Source organism: Alosa pseudoharengus, unplaced genomic scaffold (genome assembly GCF_046254945.1).
Source record: "Alosa pseudoharengus isolate Yale_2024_CS ecotype anadromous, Long Island Sound unplaced genomic scaffold, YU_APseudo_1.1 YU_APseudo_1.1_scf_8, whole genome shotgun sequence".
In the NCBI taxonomy this organism is placed as follows: Eukaryota; Metazoa; Chordata; class Actinopteri; order Clupeiformes; family Clupeidae; genus Alosa; species Alosa pseudoharengus.
In genome coordinates this window covers 10,908,645-10,922,078 of record NW_027468870.1, presented here as the reverse complement: position 1 = coordinate 10,922,078, position 13,434 = coordinate 10,908,645, and positions in this window count along the sequence as shown.

The following is a 13,434-nucleotide window of genomic DNA, read 5'->3' as shown; positions in this document are numbered from 1 at the left end:
ACACACACACACACACACACACACACACACACACACACACACACCAAGATGGAAGTAAAGCACACACACTTGTTGTAGTGATCCTCCTACTCTTCCAATCAAACATTCATGCTGCCTGCAGTGGAGCCAACACTGCTGTATTGATTGGCAATCCCTGTGTGATGGTGAAATATTGATATGCTTGGGAGGCTAATTAAAACGGAACTACGCCTCTCCTCTCCTCTCTTCACCTCTCCTCCTCTCTCCTTTCCTCTCCTCTCTTCTCCCCTTCTCTCTTCACCTCTCCCTCCTCTCTCCTCTCCTCTCCTCCCCTCTCCTTTCCTCTCTTCTCCTCTTCTCTCTTCACCTCTCCCTCCCCTCTCCTCTCCTCTCTTCAACTCTCCCCTCCTCTCATCTCCTCTCTTCACCTCTCCACTATCTCTCTCACCTCTCCTCTCTCTTTTGTACTCTCTCCCCCTCTCTCTTTTCTACTCTCTATCCCTCTCTCTTTTCTACTCCCTCCCCCTCTCCTCTTTTCCTCTCCTCTAACTTCTCTAACTTTCCATCTTCTCTAACTTTCCTCTCCCCTCTACTTTTCTCTAAATCTCCTCTACTCTCTTCTCCTCTTCTCTCCCCTCTCATCTCCTCCTCTCCTCTATCTTCTCTCCTCAAACTTTCCTCTCCTCCTCCTCCTCCACTCTAGACCCCCCGCCCACACACACACACACACGCACACACACACTCTCACAGACACAGACACACACACACACACACACCAGATCATGGACCCTTTTGGCCCATGTGCAACCCATCCTGGAACCTGTCTGGACCATGGTCCTTAGCAACGGTGTTAGGACACTGTGTGTGTGTGTGTGTGTGTGTGTGTGTGTGTGTGTTTGACGGTGTATGTATGCATGTGTGTATGCACTGTGTTCATCTCCTGAGGAATGTGTGTGAGAGAGGATGATGAAACAGGACTAGGATAAGTGAACAGCCAAACAACCATGCATGTCATCTTTAATTATACGCTGTGTATATGTGTGTCTCTATGTCTGTGTGTGTGTGTGTGTGTGTGTGTGTGTGTGTGTGTGTGCGTCTGTGTGTTTGGGGCTTTAGTTAGGTCAGACCGTCTGGGGCAGATATCATTAAAGCCTGTGCAAAAGCTGATGCAAGAGGTGGTCCATACATACTCCCTCACTCATTTAAACACACACACACACACGCACACACACACACTCTCGGTCCATACACACTCTCTCATACATACAGTACATAGACAGTGCCGTATTAACTTTCCTTTCAAATGTAACACCTGTTCATCATTCATGAACACACAAACACACTATCATGTTTCTGCACAGAATGTCCCAATACAGCTTCACCTTTGGGAGTTATTTTATTTCATTATTTGTAGTTGCACAACCCATCAGTACACTCCAGAATGATTCCATTGATTCCCTGCTCTGTTTGAAGTTCTCATTTGGAACACGTTTGACACCAACAGCAATTCCCCCCGTTGCAGCGTTAGTGTTCACTGAGTAAGTGAAAGTGTTTCAGTATCATTCTGAAGAAAAGCTTCTTCAGGCTTCACGCAGGGTCTTAGAATGTAATAATCTCAATTTTAGTTCTTAAAAAAAGTTTTCAATACGTCCAGATATTGTGTATTAGGTCTGAAATGACATTTAGTTAAGTCTTAAATATGTACATTCATTTACCGCTTCTTCCATCATCCTTCTTTTTTTTCTTTCTTTTTTTTAGCAATGCGTTGGCAGCGTTCCTTTTGTAGTTCTTTCTTAAGGATCCAGGTATTAGTACACTGCAAAAAAAAACTACAAATGAGACTTACGTGGAGCTGATAACCAGTAGCCAGTGTAACGGTAGCCAGCTGGTCCGTAACTGTGCAGTATGTATGTTGTGTAAACCTCCCTCCTGACGCCTATAAGAGTGCTGGCAGTGAGAGATCCTAGGGCCGAGCCGAGCGGTTCAACATAGAGCAGGTTACACCAGCAAATAGTCCGGGAGAGTTGAAAGATTAATTTATTCTTAATCAATATTTCACATTTTCAATCGAAATCACAATCAGCATGCAGGAACACACGCACATGCATACACACACATCCATACACATGTACGTGAACATGCCAAACACATGCACTCACACATGCGTGCGCGCGTATGTGTGTATGTGTGTGTGTGTGTGTGTGCGCGTGCGTGCGTGCGTGCGTGTGTGTGTGTGTGTGTGTGTGCGCGTGTGTGTGTGTGTGTGTGTGTGTGTGTCCGGCCTCATCTTGTTCTCCACTGCTGGACTCAGGTGATGTTGTGTGATGGCTTCTTTCCACTTGGTTAGGCCAGCTTGGAGCCCAAGAACAGATATAATGGTACTGCCACACCTGGTGCTCAGACACACACACACACACACACACACACACACACACACAATTTTGACATTTTGAAAATTTGGCTGTTAAAGATGCAATTTCAACGTAGTTTGAGAAGGAAAGGAAGGCCAATCGTTGGGATCCTCATCATCATATTTTAATAACTAATGAAGCTAATTTTCCCTCACTACACCTAGGTCTACTGAGTATATGGGGCAGCCGTGGCCCACTGGTTGGACTTGTAACCGGAGGGTTGCCGGTTCGAGCCCCGACCAGTGGGCCGCGGCTGAAGTGCCCTTGAGCAAGGCACCTAACCCCTCACTGCTCCCCGAGCGCCGCCGTTGAAGCAGGCAGCTCACTGCGCCGGGATTAGTGTGTGCTTCACCTCACTGTGTGTTCACTGTGTGCTGTTTGTGTTTCACTAATTCACCGATTGGGTTAAATGCAGAGACCAAATTTCCCTCATGGGATCAAAAAAGTATATATACTTACTTATACTTATATGGTATTTATGGGGCATTAAGAGAGAAAAAAATCGTCATTTAACAGAGACCTCACACCCAAACAATGTTTTGTGCCCGTGACGTGATGAATGAATGGATCATTTTCAGGTGCTAGGCTACTCTAATCGTTAACTGTAAATTAATCCAACACAACTCCTTGTTCAATTTTCAGTTTGCATGGAAATCATTGGTATGTTTGCCTAGGACTAGGCTACCTGTGGCTAACCTGGCTCTTCCACTCAGTTTATACCCTATGGTAGCTTGCAGTGTTGCCTGTTGACTACTGTACCAGTAGACTTAATGGAACAAGTTCATGGGAAAAAATGCTTATGAAGAATGTGATTCGATCCCGCAGAGCCGGTAGGATACATAAGTAAGTTTACCTCTTTAGTTATCCAAAATGAAGTGTCTTAAAGCTAGCGAGGTACAGAGGCTAGAGGTTTTCAGTGTAGACGGGCTTTTATCTCTTTTCTCCCTACACAGTTCAGTGTATAGGAACAGGAGCGTCATGGCAGAGTCAGTGCCTCAAAAAGAGGAAAATGTATGACCCATTTCAAAGTGTAGGCTATTGTCTCATAAGAGTCAAAAATAATGACAGGCCTAGTCTTGCACGCTGCACTGTTTGTAACAGTGACTTTAGCATTGCCCATGGCGGGTTAAATGATTGCAAACGACATGTTGAGGTGAGTTTAACAAGTGTCAATTCATGTGCATATTATTCAGGCCTATACTAGATGGCTAGTTGCCAAGGCTACATGAAAAGACCAAACTACCAAAATCTACATATTTTATTTTCACAATTTCTATCTAGGCCTTCCTTATTTGGTGTACTGACTAGACATATTTACACTGGTACTGTATATACTGTACACACGCACACACTCACACACTTACTCGCACACATACCTTTGTGGTTAAAGCTAGTTTTCAGATCTAATTTATTAATCTCCAATCAGCCCTTTGGTGGAAAGATTCAAGTTTGGTCATCATTTGTCAAACTGCTGTCATGGAAAGCACAACAGGGAGACAGATGTTAGGTACAGCTCCTGGATGCCAGCTCATGGTTATTGGAGATCCTGTGTCCGAGACTCCTGCTAGTGTATCAGAAGAGCTGGTTTGACTTGTTCATTTCTCAACTAATAAAAAAAAGTGTCTAAAAGTCTTACCAACATGTACAAAGACACACTGCTTTGTATTGATTTAGGCGGTGGTAGTGTAGTGGTTAAGGAGCTGGGCTAGCGTGCAGTATCCTGAAAGTTGTTGATTCAATTCCTGGCTTCCACTGTTGTCCCTTGTAATATAGCTGACATGTAAGTCACTTTGGTCAAGAAGTGTCTGCTAAATGTAATGTAATGTAATTGATTTAAAAGGCCTGGGGTGGGTTTACATGTTCAGTGGGTGTACACACCTTACGCAGCTCCACCCTGGGATCAGGAAATTAATCAGGTCTAGGCATTAGAAATGCAGAGAACAGCATAAATGCGGACAACAGAGACTCTACACCTGCTTGTGTGTGTGTGTGTGCAGCAGGTCTGAGACAGAGAGAGGGAAACCTCCTCACAGCTCACAGGCATATTACAGCACCAGGTGGACCGCACAATTCTATTACTTTGATGCAGACCACTGGACTGAGACCTGACTTTGCAATGAGTATGTGTGTGTGTGTGTGTTTGCCTCTGTACACCACCCCTCCTTCACACACAGGTTTAGAGACCTGATGCGTTGCAAGAACACGTTCCACCTTGCTAAACTTGGCCGAGCAAAAATGTATAACTAAACACACATGCATTAATAGACTCATGAAAACTCAAATGATGTGGCTCCCTACTAACTGTAGAACCCAATGCTGTTTGGTGTCCATGAGTAGGTTTAAGATTAAATTTCCACAACATCAAACACGTCAGGTGTGTTTGTGTGTGTGTGTGTGTGTGTGTGCGTGCGTGCGTGCGTGCGTGCACACTGTAGAAGCCCCTGAGGGTTACAAACCACACCAGTGCAGCTTCCCCAAGAGAAAAGCTGTGTGCAACAGCTCATGAATACATATGAAACATATCCATCATGGGCAAGCCCATTACATCACATCCAATAAAAAACACCAACATGACATCACAGACCTACAGCTACACTATGGGTGCCCATGGATTAATAGAACTACAGCTACACTGGATGCCCATAGAGTGGTATGTAGTATGTCTTATGCAGGTGTAAACTTAAGTAGAGTATTGTTTAGAAATAGAATACATGTGAATATATTGGAAAATATAATTATGAAAGCAAACGATTTATGCTTTGGATGATGTGGTGCCACTCTGCACTACTGCGCTCCACTTAACTCCTTTTTGTACATCTCAATTCTCATGCAAGTCTATCCTTGACTCTATCGTTAGTGCATTCTCTCCTCGTTTGACTCTATCGTCAGTGCATTCTCTCCTCGTTTGACTCTATCGTTAGTGCATTCTCTCCTCGTTTCCCTGAAGGAGGGGAAGAAGGAATGAATAGAGGACTGACAAAGACGTGGTATTTGCCTCCTAGCCATTGAATTTACAAAAATGTCAGAGGCCCATTCATTCCAAGGACCCACATTCACGCAGGCTAGGCTAGGCTGAGCTACAGCAGCCCACATACCACATTTGGGTCCAAGTGCCCATGGGTACCTGGGTCCGGCCCAGGTCACCTCCTGATCCCACCTCATCTCTCTCTCCCACTCACTTCCAGTCTCCCTCTTCACTGCCCTGTCACAATAAAAGCCACACATACAGTATACTGTACTTAAAAAACAAAAATGTTGTTGTTAGTTATGAATTAAACTTTATCATAGGCATGTATGTGCATGAAAAACTTGTTTTATGTGGTGTTGGTTACTATCCACAGTTTCAGCTGTCTGCACAGGTCTTAGAATATATCTGCCCACTGACACAGGAGCTCCACTGTACACACACATACCCACGGACACAAACAAACACACACACACACACACACGCACACACACACACACACAAACACACACAAACACACACACACACACATACAGCCATACAGCCACACACACACACACACACACACACACACATATACATACACACACACACACACACACACACACTCACAGCCACAAACACAAACAGAGAGAGAGAGAGAGAGAGAGAGAGAGAGAGAGAGAGAGAGAGAGAGAGAGAGAGAGAGAGAGAGAGAGAGAGAGAGAGAGAGAGAGAGAGAGAGCCTAAGCTTCCCGTGGTGGTGAGTTACAGCAGTGTGTCTCATCCATCCTGTAGTGTCCTCCTGCTCCTCTTCTCTCCTCTCCTGCCTCTCTCATTCACACCATCCATAAATCTCTGCCCCCTCTCCATCTCTCCCTCATCTGTCTCTGTATCACTCTCTCTCTTTCTCTCTTTCATCTCTCCCTATCTCTCTCATTTCTCTCCTCCTGTCTCTCTCGTAAACTCGAGGCGTTTCTCAAATCTGCTTTTAGAGGAAATGTTGTGTCCTGTGCTGTTGATTCTGCACATTCTCTCCTTTCACCCCTTTCATCATTCAATTTATATCTCTCCTTTCACCCTTTCATCATTCTGTTTCTATCTCTCATTTCACCTCTTTCATCATTCTGTTTCTATCTCTCCCCTGGCTTTCTGCCATTCTCTTTCCACTGCTCTTCCTCTCTTTCATATGGCTGATTCTCTCTCTCCCACTTTCTCTTCCTCTCTTTTCCATGACTGATTCTCTCTCTTTCTCTCTCTCTCTCTCTCCCTCACTCTCTTCCTCTCTTTCACATAACTGTGTGAAAGTCTCTCTCTCTCTTTCTGTTAAATTGATGGCATGTCACTTGGTGAGGAGTTCCACAGGGTTGCCATCTCCAATCAAAAATCAAAATGTTAGTTCCACCGGAATATTCCGCAAAGCAGAACAAGTTTCCATGACAACCTGTCCCTGTGCTGCTTTCGAGGCCGGTGTTAGCAGTCCCTAACTCAATTTTCCGATTTTCAGAAGAGAGGAGAGGAGAGGAGAAGAGGAGGGCAGGGGTGGGAAGGAGAGAGAATGAAAGAAGAAATGAGAGAAGAAAAGAGGAGGAGAGGAAAGATGAGAGGATAAAAGAGAAGAAAAGATTAGGGGAGAAAGGGGAGATGAGAGAGGGAGAGAGGAGGGAAAATAGCCTTAAACAAGTTTGGGATATAACATAGAAATACAGCTGGAGACGCCACTTAAGAATCTCTCTCTCTCTCTCTGTGTGTGTGTGTGCGTGTGCCTGAGAGAGTGTACAAGGCAACTCACTTGTGTCATTTGCGCCAGGAAAAGTGATGCTCAGTGAGCAGTCACAATAGAAACAGCCCTTGGAGGTAAATGTGCACTGTAAAAACAACCTGGCTTAATCAAAGAATGATCTTAATTCAATTCAATTCAATTAAAAAAAACTTTATTTATCCCCGAGTGGCAATTTTCTCATGCAGGCATAGTGACATATAAGACATAACACAACATATAAGACATAACACAACATATAAGACATAACACAACATATAAGACATAACACAACATATAAGAGACAGGAGAAAAGTAAGAACAGCACAGACAGGGGTGTAAGGGGGGTTAGTCCGAGGAGAGGGAGGAGGAGGGGGCTGGCAGCATATTCAAGTTCAAAAGGCGAACAGCTCAAAACTATAGCTTTCCTCCTGTTAGTCCTAGCCAGAGGACAGCGCAGAGACGCCTGCCAGAGGGCAGTCATTCAAAAACACTATGTAGGACATGGGTCTTCTAAGATGCAGTTGGCTTTTCTTAGTGTTGCCTTGTCGTGCAGTGATATCAGAGACTGAAGAGGCTGGCCAATGATTTTAGAACATGTGTACACAATGCTCTGGAGGTGTTTCTATTTTTGATTGAGAGGGAGAGAGTGGAACCAGCATATAGATGAAAAGGTCAGTATACTTTCAATAAAAAATGTTGAAAATCTTCCTGCTCACTCCAAAGGAGTGTAGCTTCTTCAAGAAATACTGCTGCTGCTGCTGAACCTGTTTTAGAGTCAAAATGCAGTTTGTCATCGATGACAGTGCCCAGGTATTTGTATTAATTTACAACTTCAATTGATTCCCCATGGATTGTTTGCATTCCTGCATCCTCCATGCTTGGTGAAGTCAATGAACATCTCCTTGGTCTTTGTAACATTTAGCTTCAAAATGGAGCTATCACACCATTCCACAAACTCACTGAGGACAGGCCTGTGATCTTGGACAAAACCAGACAGCAGGGAAAGGAGAACAGTGTCGTCAGCAAACTTCACTAGATGGCGATCAGCATGGCGGCTTCTAGCATAGTAGCTCACTGGCCATCAGCTGCAGCTACTCCAGTTTGGTAGCATCGATTTTGTTTTTTTTTCGTATCAACAGTACTCTGCGATGTCTAGCTTTCAAGATCCATGTATAAATCGACTGGATTTCTCCAAGTCATTCAGGACTTTAAGGCGGGTCTTCTTGGAAATGGGAATAATCCTCAAAGCTGCTCAGCACAGTATTTCAATGTTCTACTCATTGCCGTTAATTTCATCCTACTAAAATAGCTTATTATCACATATTGTAAAAATATACATGTAAATATGTACTTTTGACCAATTCTAATGCATTCCTTACAAGATTTGCTGCTGGAACACTAAAAGAATCAGTCTTAAGGGCCATTGTTTTTTGTGTATATGTGTTTTGTGTGTGTTTTTTTGTGTTTGTGTGTGTGTGTTTGTGTATGTAGGTGTGTTTGTATGTGTGGGTGCATGTGTGTGAGGGTGTGTGTGTATGTGTGTTTATGTGTGCGTGTATGTGTAGTGTGTGTGTGTGTTTACGTGTCTGTGTGTGTGTGTGTGTGTGTGTGTGTGTCTTTATGTATGTGTACATAAATAAAGCAAATCAGGGAACCACCTACTCTTTGCGATAAGTGCCATGGGATCTTTAACAACCATGGTGAGTGAGGACCTCAATTTAACATTCATGTAAAGCAAAACATCTCCTGCAGTACAGTGTCCCTGTCGCTGCAGTAGGACATTGGGATTGATATTTGTTTGGTGACTTTTGGCCACAGGGAAGAACAATGGTTCCATGCTATCCTTGTGGGGCTTCATGCCCACCAAGTTTCGTGCACCCCGGTCTTTCAGTGTCCCGGGAATCCTTGACGGAAAATTGGCCATGCTAAAAAAAAAAAAAAAAATCTGTCTTCGCTGCGCGGCGGTCATAATAATGATATCATTGGGGGTAAAAAAGCTGAGAAACAATCAGAATCCATTAAATGAAAGAGACTTTCCTTTTGGTTGGTCAGTGTGGGCGCTTTTATTGTTATAGTTATCTTTATATAGTTATCATTCCTGGTGTGAACGACCCTTTACGATATGAGAAATGTGGCTGGAACACAAACAGAATCAGTCTTAGAATGTGCGACATGCTGCTGGAACACTAAAAGAATCAGTCTTGAGACATGTGTGCGACACACTGTGCCTTCCTGCTGTGCTTTGGAAGGTGTTCTAATTCATGCCCATCACAAGGATGTCAGGTGTTGTTAATGATGAAGGTGTCAGTCGTAAGTAAACGAGGTGCAGATGTTTTCCTGTATATGCAAAAGAGCCATTAAAGGCTTCATGGTGAGGATGGGTTTCTGGCTCTAGGGATTATGGGTACATTTCCTTCTCTTAACTATCACATGTGGAAACTTAGGATGTGTGCATGAGAAAATAGCTTATTAGCATGATAACTGTTTAGGGGCTTCTGAGAGTATGTGTGTGTGTTTGCATGTGTTTGTGTGTGTGTGTGTGTGTGTGTGTGCGCATTTGTGTGCGTTTGTGTGTACATCTAAAGATCACTTTGGACAAAGCATTTGCTAAAAAATATAAACATTAACATTAAGATGCTAGCTGTCACTCTCCATTCCTCTGCACAGATGCAGCTGAAGAGGTAAGACAGTAGTTGGACAAAGGAAATATGTTGTGCCACCACCACATATTTGATATGTAAGGGACAACGGCCGCCGAGGTGTCCTGTTATACGGAATTAATGGACGAGGGCGAGGGGCAAAGAACTCGCCGACTGGACACACCTCGAAGGCCGTTATCCCGCTTATCACCCGGTTGCCACTGTAAAGCAAAGGAAATGCGCGGTTCTGTTTAAAAAGAAGCTCACTAGTTCAGCTTGTTGTACAACTTTCGTTGGCCCTATAACAGCTATAGCATGGGCAGTTAGCTTGTTTACAGTTGATTCCATTGTTGCGAAGCCTGCATCCAGGCTCAACCGTCATCCTACCATCGTTGTTATAGTTACCATTCATAAGCATTGATACGGAACGGCTATTAAACTTTTTTTACCAGATCTACTTCATAGGTGTCCCGTTATTCAGAATTAAAAGCCACCCTGCCAGCCAATCAGAAAAGAGTATTTCTTCTCTCCGGGTGATATGGTCTGATAAATGCTATGTTATGCTATTCTACTGTATGCTACAAAATAGTAAGTAAAGAGTCAATTAAACTGAATTGCTGTTATTGACTTCACTGTAACAATATATAAACAATAAACACTTTATTACTGTACTTAAATCAAAATGTATTATAGTGTAAACTGATCCATTGAGTGGTTTAAGGCAAGCAGGGTAAGACGAATGCCAAAAAAATCACCAAAATGGATGCAGTGGCAAAACACTACCTCTCCATAAGGACTACTTCTCTATATGCACACAGTGATCATAAAACTACTGTAGCTATCTGTACATGTAGATAAAGGTAGCAGCCATGTTTACATGTCTTGAAAGGATCCTTCTGGTGATGTAAAGTATCTGTACACATGAGGGATTGACCAGAGTCCCTTTAGTGCTGCATTCTAATTAGCACCTCTGTCCTTGTCAGTGTGGCAGATTTTTTTGAAGATGTCATGTGTTGCCAGGCAGCAGTCGAGAGATATATGTAGTAAAGTTCATGAAGAGTTCATGTGCAGCCAGGTGGCCAGGCAGAAGCTGGGGGAGGATGTCATGCATGTGCGCGAACGTGACACAGGCCTACTGGGGATTATTTAATAATTTTTGTGGCAGCTCAGTGAGCTCATCTACCTATATGATTTATTGAATATACATTGATTGGATGAAAAAGGGTCTGCCGATTTCATAGGGGGCAGACACTGGGCCAGGGTTGGCCATAAGTAAAAAGGAGGTGTTTTTGACCACATACAAAAACTTTCCCCCAAGAGGAAAATCCTCAGAACGTGCGCACCTTCTCCCCAAGGCCTGGGTCGTGGAGTCTCCGCTGCAGAGGACATCCATCATTCGCAACTCCTCCATGGCGACACTTAGTCTCTGTGCATTTTTCAGAGCTGTACCCAGGAGGACTTGTGAATAAAAGGCCACAAGCGGCCACTTCTCATCTCAGACCGTTCTCCGCTGGTTTTTGTTCAGAGTGCTAAGTTAGAGTTAAAAGTTAGTGATTTCTTCCACGACATCAGCTCTGAACGGCCAGTCAGGCGCTCACTGGACAGCAGTGTTGTGCCAGTTCACAGCTTTTCTGAACTAGTTCAAGTTCAGTTCATACATGCTCAAATTGAACAGTTCACGTTCAAAGTTCACAATTTTAATTCTGAACTAGTTCAAAGTTCAGTTCATTTTACTTTTTTCGTGAGATATTCAAATAAATACTTTTTTCACACTACGAGCTACAAATCACTAGGCCTATACGTTCTTTGAAGCTGCTCATTGTAGACATTTGCTCATGACACTCGGTTTCTTACCAGGTGATGAAACTTGCAGCAGTACAGACAAGGTAGACCAGTCTCCGTGCCATCACTTCCACTAGCCATTTTTAAAAAAAATTGCAGCGCTTTCTATCACTCTCGTCATTGGTCTGTCTCTCTCTCTCTCTCTCTCTCTCTCTCTCTCTCTCTCTCTCTCTCTCTCTCTCTCTCTCTCTCTCTCTCTCTCTCTCTCTCTCTCTCTCTCTCTCTCTCTCTCTCTCTCTCTCTCTCTCTCTCTCTCTCTCTCTCTCTCTCTCTCTCTCTCTCTCTCTCTCTCTCTCTCTCTCTCTCTCTCTCTCTCTTCTCTCTCTCTCTTTCTCTCACTCTCGTCTGTCTCTCTCTCTCTCTCGTTCCTCCAGCCCTCCGCGCTCTCGTCGTTGCCTGCTACGCGGCGTTGCTATGCCTACCCCGCTCTGCTGCAATTCATCACGGGTAACGTTGTGCGGAAGCCAGTATGCTATTCAACTATTCTCAGCCGGACACTACGTTGCCCGCAATGCATTGCGCACACAATGTCAAAACCATTTCTGTCTGGTGGGTGATACATGATTTAAGCGGCACCAGCGAGAATACAGGAGGGAGGAACTTTCTCTCGTTGAGTTTCAAAAGAGAAAACAGATGTCACTCAGTTTTCAATGGAAAACAAATTCCAACGTTCATTTACAGTGATGTCTGCCGTTCATGACACATAATCTGAACTAATTCACGTTCAAGTTCTTTATTAAAAAATGTGTTGCGTTCAGTTCAACGTTCACGAATAATTGAGCGTGTTCAATGAACGCGTTCTTTTGAACTTGTTCACGCACAACACTGCTGGACAGACAGGTCTTGATCTCTCTCAATTCAATTCAATTCAATTCAATTAACTTTACTGGCACAACCATTCACATAGAAAGTGTTTCCAAAGCACATCAGAATCATAATTAGGTTTATTGGCCAGGTTTATGTAAACAAACAAGGAATTTGACTCCAGTTAATCTTTGCTCTCAAAGTACAACACTCGATTAACAGAATAAAAGAATTTTTAAAAATCATAAAAGAATAAAAACAGAACAGTAAGAATGGAATGAAGAGCAGTATAATGGCTATGTATAAGTACGTACATTTGCAAATAAATAGAACACTATGGGTGGGATAGGGTAGTGCAATTGTCGGGGGGGTCCCCGTCAAGGTTGCCATGGTCATGGACACCTCAACAGGCACAGTCAAGATACAATATACCACTGAAGAGAGGGTATAGGAATAGTGCAATATCACAGCCTGTATGTGACCAGAAATGAACGGTAATGTGTAATCCCAGCGAACGGTCGAACTCGGTAATAACATGTGTTATTAACCCCTAGGTTCATTTTGCGCCGGAATTGTCCTTTAAGATTTAAATATAAATATTGTGCAAGGCAGTTCAGTGATGTATAAATAACAATATTGTAATTGTAAGATTGAAGTATACATGAGGTAGATGTGCACAACAGTGTTGATTGACTTTGTTCAGTGTAAGTGTGGGGGCTATTTCTGAGCGTTCAACAGAGTGACTGCTTGGGGGAAGAAGCTGTCTTTGTATCGGCTGGTTTTGGCGAAGAGTGCCCTGTATCGCCTACCAGAGGGATACATCACATATAGAAATACAGAAAACATACAATAACATTATGACAATCATTTAATTATATATGTGTGTTTAAAACATAAGCGCACACAGGGCGTTGTGCTGTTGGGTGGGGGTAGTAGAGGGTAGTGTTGTGTTGTTGGGTGGGGGGCAGTAGAGGGTAGTGTTGTGTTGTTGGGTGGGGGTAGTAGAGGGTAGTGTTGGATTGGGTGGGGGTAGTAGAGGGCAGTGTTGTGTTG